This window comes from Condylura cristata, unplaced genomic scaffold, assembly GCF_000260355.1.
Source record: "Condylura cristata isolate star-nosed mole 26May11 unplaced genomic scaffold, ConCri1.0 scaffold00023, whole genome shotgun sequence".
Classification (NCBI taxonomy): Eukaryota; Metazoa; Chordata; class Mammalia; order Eulipotyphla; family Talpidae; genus Condylura; species Condylura cristata.
In genome coordinates this window covers 12150138-12157351 of record NW_004567124.1, presented here as the reverse complement: position 1 = coordinate 12157351, position 7214 = coordinate 12150138, and positions in this window count along the sequence as shown.

Below are 7214 nucleotides of genomic sequence, written 5' to 3'. Positions count from 1 at the left end.
AGCGCTGCCCTATGTAACAAGCCTCACTAGCTGTCTCAGGGGAAAGGAAACAAGCCTACAGTCTGAGGCTAGGTTTATTCTAGGGCGGACCCCTGCTCACTGGAGAACCGGGACGACGCCTTTGGACTAACCTCAGCTTGCCATTTTGATATTGATGGCACAAAAATGAAATTAATCTCTGAATGAGGAAAGTAAGATTATAAATATTTGTGACTTCTAAGGGGCAAATCTGAGTGCTTTGGGGCACAGGAGGTGGTTAAGGTGTGTGAGAAATCCCCTGAACACTTATGGACAAGATCCAAAAGCAGGTCTACAGGAGTGAGCAAAGGGAGAGCTAAACAAAACAACAGAAGAAGAAAATTTATTGGCTGGCATGTGGCAGAATACTGTTTGTCCCGACAGCAGATACGTTTCACCAGAGCAGAGACTAGAGTGCAAGCAGAAACAGGAGAAAGGGAAGAAAAAGAGGTTTGGCCTGTATTCAGTCTTTTTAAGGGCAACCTGGCGGCTCTGCTCCTCCCCTACTTCCCAGCACTATGAGCACCACCCACTGGCTCGGAGGTTGCTACTCGTCCATTTACATTGCCTCTCTTCATACTGTGTTCAGTTCTGCCCTCCCAAAATTGGTAATCTTGAGAACAAAGACCAACTCCTTATGGGGAACCAGCATTTATAGGTGAGTACCAATTCGTCACTTTATCCAATATTATTAATCATCAAAGTATAAGCATGCATGGGATAAAACAAGTCTATAAATTCCATAAACTCTGTATGATGTACAGTTAAATAAGCGGCTACTTCCTGGTTTTAAATTTGATGAGGCTTGTCTCACTGAGGTTGCTTTTTCTGATTGACTGTTCAGATCAAACGGAGAAAAACTGTGTATTATAAAATAATATGTGACATTCAGGTAGTTCTTTACAGTTTGTAATGCACATTGACAAAAAAATAACCCCCTTAATCCTTCAGAACTCTGTGAAGTAAATTTCTCAAAGCTTAGGGAGATTAAATGGCTTACCCATGTTCTCATAGCTGGTATGTGACAGAAGTAGCGCTGTAATCACCGGACCTGCTTCTAAATCCAGCTGTCTCTGCTACAATTTGGTTCACAGTCCTAGGATTTCAGAATTCAAAGAATCTTTGGCAGTCTTCTAACACAATCCTCTCTTTTTTAATAAATGAAGATTTTGAAGAGATTTAAGGACCCACAATAAGCTACTAGCCAAACTGGAGCTAAACTTCATATCCTATTTCAAAGTCTTTCCAACTCAGGCCACCCTCCTCCCACCTTCTGTGGACACTTGTCAAGAGGAATTATACTAAAAAGCCAATGCTGTATTTATTTATTATGTTTTTTATTGAGGTTACATTGGTTTCCAACATTGTGTACAATTCCAAGTTATAAGTTCACAACCCTTCTGATTTATATTAACCACACCACACCCAATACCAAAGCACCCATAGTCCTCCATCATTGTCCATTGAGCACCCTCCCCATCACCTCTTCCCTCCCATTCCACTGGTGTGCCATTGAAAGTGAAAATTTTTCTTCTTTGTCTTAAGAAAATCTAATGGGTTCTTCCCTGTGGTACAGGAGTTAAAGCACAGCACTATGAAGCTATCACAGCTGGGCAGGGAGCTGACCCACATGGCGGGCAGACTTCTCCTGACCCGGTCACTGCTCCCCTCAGCAGTGTGTTACAGTACATCTGCCTGTTCTGCTCCCCACTCTGTCTCTGGTGAACCCTCTCACCTCCTGCACCTCTGGCCTGTACCCCAGCTCTGTATGTACAAAAAATAAAAAAATTTTTTAAAGGGCCTTAATGCAGATGTCATTAAGTCTTTCAGGGAACTCCTGATCTTCCCTTCCCAAGTTAACACATGGCCCACATATTGCAAAAAAAGAAAGAAAGAAAGAAAGAAAGAAAACCTAATAACAGAAATATATTTAAGTGGTATCTCCAGGTACAGTGATTTGTGACTTCTGATTTGCTGCACTTGGAGACATATTATTTGCCAAAAATGTCACAAGTTTAACCTGAATCTCATCATGAGAAAAACAATCAAACAACTCCAATTGTAGGACATACCAGAAATAGTGGATCTAGATTCTTTTTTAAAAAAAAATCAGGAAAATAAAAGGAATATAATTGTTCTAGAACAAAGATGACAGTCATAAACAAGTGTGATTTTGTTTGTCCTGGATTAAGGAGCAAAAAAACAGCTAAAGGACTATTGAGAAATTGCCATTAATGGGGAAATTTTGCTATATATTAGGCTGTGTTCTTGTTCTTGTAGTGTTAAGTATGCTGAATAATATATCATGGTTATATAGAATGTCCTAGTTCTGTGGAGATCTTTACATAGAATCTTAGAGATAAAGTACTGTGCTGTATGCATTCAGCTTTCAAATGGGTGTGTGGAGAAAAAGAGAGGGAAGCAATACATTAACAATCATTAAAGTAATTGTGGCAGAATGTTAATAATTTGGGAAACAAACATGTTAAAATCAAGGAAACACAGGTGAAACGTACAGTTGTTCATTGCATAATGTTTACACATTTTTTATATGTTTAAAGTTACTCAGAGTGAGTTTTGAGAAAGCTGTACATAAGTTTTTTTTGTAATTGTAAAAAATAAAGTGGAGAAATTATATTTTCAATTTTAACATATATCTATATTTGTCATTAACCTATGATTCTTGTTTTTTGAAGTTATCTAAATAATTCACATTTTTTAAATAATTCACATTTAAATGAATATTTCCTTAGTGCAATATTTTTTCCTGTTTTTCATCTTCCAGTAAAATATATTTAGAACATGAAGCATTTATTTCTCATAAGAACATTGCTCAAGAAATAATAACCTGTATTTTATTTTATTTATTTATGTATTTAAAGATTTATTCATGCATTCAGAACTGGGGTACAGGCCAGAGGTGCAGGGGCAGTGAGAGGATTCACCAGAGACAGAGTGGGAAGCAGAACAGGCAGACTGATGAAGTACACTGCTGAGGGGAGCAGCGGATGAGACAGAAGTCTGCCATGCCATGTGGGTCACTTCCCTGGCCAGGATCAAGCTTGTGCTGAAGCAGCTACGGATAACTTCATAATGCTGTGTTTTAACCCATTGTGCCACCCAAGGCCCATAACCTGTATTTTATGTATAAAGCCTTTTGTTATTTACTGAGCACTTCTGAACATATTGTGGTAGTTATAAAAGTGTGTCATTCAAAAAATGTCTATTGGATATTTCTTATCTGCCAGGCTCTAGGAAGAAAATGATTATCTTATCAATCTTGTTGTTCTAGAGGCTCCTCCCCCACTGTAGACAATAAATATTGATTGCTAGATGGAAAATATATTCCCTGCCCTTATGAAACTTGCATTTGCATGGCTAGCAAAGACATTAATGAAAATTAAAACTAAGTGTAAAATTCAAACTGTAACTGGGTCAATAAAGAAGAGAAACACAGTGCTCCGAGAGCCTACAATGAAAAAATTTAATCCTTATAGGAGTAGATAGAATGATCCTATTTTATGGAAGAGAAACCTGAGATAGACAGATGAATCAGTAAATGGAAGATCCAAATTATTCATAATTCATTGCAGCTTTTTTATTATGACATTTTATTTTCCATCAAAAGTTATCTGTATTTCCAGAGTGTTTTCTTCAGTCTTTCTAATGCTAAGTCTAAAATCTAAATTTAAAAGTTTACTCCTTTCTTTTTTTCTTGAGAGAACTTCATCTCTGCTTACCATCTTCCTGTTCAACATTTTTATTGTTCCTTACCCCCATCATCATATAGATTTTTAAACCATTTCTACCTTGAAATATCTTTGCCTGACTATTGGTAACAGTTGCATCATTGCATTCTGCTAATGGAAAGTATATAACTTCTGGTGATGACAGAGGAGGTGAAACAGATAAAAGCACTCTATGAATATCTATGAAATATAAAGTTCAAAGTATTGTATTTCCTAATTAATTTTCTATCTGCTTTTTATTTCTGTTAGTGACTGTGTTAGAAAACAGTTTAGAAGTATCTAGTAAAGTTACAGGGCCACATACCTTTTGACTCACAGATTCCTCCTAAGTATATTGTCTGTGAAAAAACAAATATGAATATTAGCAATATTTGTAATAGTCCCAACCTAGAAACAACTAAATGTTAATTAGCAGTGGGATGCATAAATTAATTGTGGTATATTCAGACAAAGCAATACTAGGCAATAATTAATATGAAATAATTATAGCTTCATGCAATAACATGGACAAATCTAACAAAATGCTATTGAAAGAAATCAAACATAAAAGAATGCATACTACACCGTTTTGATACAATACAAATATAAGCAAAACTAAGTTATATTGTTTAGGAATATATACTGAAATGTAAAAGCTATAAAGGAAAGAAAAGAAGTGTTTGCTGTAAAAGTCAGGAAAATGCTTGATTTTAGTCTTTAGCTAAGGATTAGGATAGGGAAAATATAATGTTATTTGATTATATAATATAGATCTAATTACATATTATTATAATATATGTTTGATTATATAATATGCATATTCTTTAAATCTTATCAACATGAACTGCCTACCTTCAGTCTTCTTGTTGAATAAGATAAATAAATCCCATGTATTTAAATTATTCTTAGTCAAGTTAGAATCTTAACTGATAAAAAAAACATTTATATTCTTTCTCTTCACTTTTTATCATTTCTGTAGGGCAATTCATCTGCTGCTTTTAACTAATAATCATCCTTATGATCAAAGGTTGGCAAGAGTGATCACATAAGTGATTCACTGTTAAGAGTGAATATACCACCTTATGCTGGAAGGTGTAAGAAAATTTGCTTATATTGAATTTCATTAATGTGGATACACAAATGGAAATGTCCACTTAAAGTTAAGCCATTAAATTATATATTTTCTTAAGCATAGCAAACCCTTAAAATAATACAGCGGTTATTTGTAGACATAACACTAAATTAAATACTCTAGACCTGATCTGCATATCTACAAACTTACTATAAACTTTCTATGTCACTAATTCAATAACAGATTGAGATTTGTCATCTCAAGAGAACAGAGATCTCACAGAGATTATCTCTGAGAAGATAAGACTTTAGAATATAGAATAATTATTTACAGCCAAAGATTCAGAGTGGCGCATGGAATCTGGAGACAACATGCTTCTAAGATGATTGTTTGATTCCCAGGAAAACATAGTAGCCTTTCTTATCATTGCTACCTGAGTAGGTAACTTCTTTTCTCCTCCTGCTTTTTCTTCTCTTCTTCCTTCTCCTCTTCCCCTCAGCCTCTTTTTCTGACTTTACTACAGCTCATTATTGCATTAGTAACAAAAGGTATTTTGAATATTTTAATATTCAAAAATATCAAAATGTTCAAGACTTCTGATGTATGGTTGAACAAGCCCAGGCTCAAATTCTTGTCTAAGTTTGATTGGCAAGAGCAATCACATATGTAATTCATGTTTTAAATGAGTAAAAAAGCAGTAAGCAAATATGTACATTGTCAATGAGACAAATAAGTATGGTTCCCTAAGCCTACCTTATTCTTCATGTAGATACACCCAGAGAGCGGTCTGAGGCACCCATGGAAATGTAAAATTTTCCAGGTCAGTGGTACTGGTCTGATGTACTAGGTGCTTTTTATATCATTTAAGTTGGAGTGAGGCAAGATGAGGCAACCACAGCCGCGTTCCAGATTCTACTCTATTACCTACTACTTGAGGAGATTCTTACTGTGTAATAATTTAATACTCTGGATTCTACTTCATATGGCTTCAACAAGCCTATTTGAAGTTTCAGTGCATTAGGCCTAGCCATGACTTTTCAAAAGGATAAAGCCTTTTCTTTGAATTTGAAACTCATATTTCTTGGGCTTAAGTAATATTTAATTAAATCACATAATTAGAGTAACAGGGGTTACTGGAAAAACAGGTTTTGAATGAATTCAACTGATTCATGGTAAGAAGACAGCCTAACTGTGTTGGCAGCAGAAGAGCATGGTCATGTATTCTTATAGGTAATAACGCACTTAGCAGCCTCTTTTATAAAGGCACTAATCCTTTATAATGATGTAATCATTTCTCAAAGGCCTCACTTCCAAATACCATCACATCAAGTATTAGGTTTTAAACCTATGGATTTTAGAAGGAAATGAACATTCAATCTATAGCAAATGTATATTCCATTTCAAATGTACAGTTCAATGATTGTTAATAAATTTATGAAGCAATGCAACTATCACTGCAATCCAGTTTTAGAACATTTCTATCACAACAAATGGCCCTTTATCCCATTGTGTTAAACCCTTGTTCCCACTTCATACAGTCCTAGGCAACCATTTTGTTTCTATAGATTTGCCTCCTGAACATTTCATTAAAAAATGAAATATGATATATGCTATCATCTGACGTATTAAAAGATCTATGTATCTATTTTTCGGCCTGTATCAGTTTTTCTTCCTATATTTCTGGCAATATTCTGTTGTACAGATACACCATATTGTGTTTAACCTTAGTTGACAGGCATTTGTGTTGCTTCCACTTTTTGGGCAAAATTAATAAGCTGCTATGAATATGCACTTACAAGTCTCTCTGTGTACATATGTTTTATTTTCGTGGATAGCTATTTGGGCATCAAATTATTGGGTTGTATACAAAATTTTGTCTAATTTTTAAGAAACTCGCCATTTTCCAAGGTACCTGCACTACTTACTTACTTAGTATATAAGGGTTCCATTTCTCCAATTATTCCCAACACTTGCTATTGTCTGTTTTTGTCTTTTTTAATATAACCATACTAATGATGTAAAGAGGTACCTTGTTGTATTGTAATTTTCTTTCCCCTGCTGACTAATGATTTTTAGTATCTTTCTATGTGTTTATTTCAGCCATTCATACATCTTCTTTTGAAATTATCTATTAAAATCTTTTTCCCATTTATAACTAGGTGTTTTGAGGTTACATATAAATTTCCTTTTTTAACAGATTTATTTATTCATGCATATAAGAACTGGGGTACTGGCCAGAGTCTTGGAGAATAAGAAGATCCATCAGAAACAGAGTGGGGAACAGAACAGGCAGATGTAGTGAAATGCACTGCTGAGGGGAGCAGCAGAGGAGACAAGAGAGGTCTGCTGCACCATGTGGGTCATCTCCCTGGCCAGGATTTGAACTCATGCAGTGG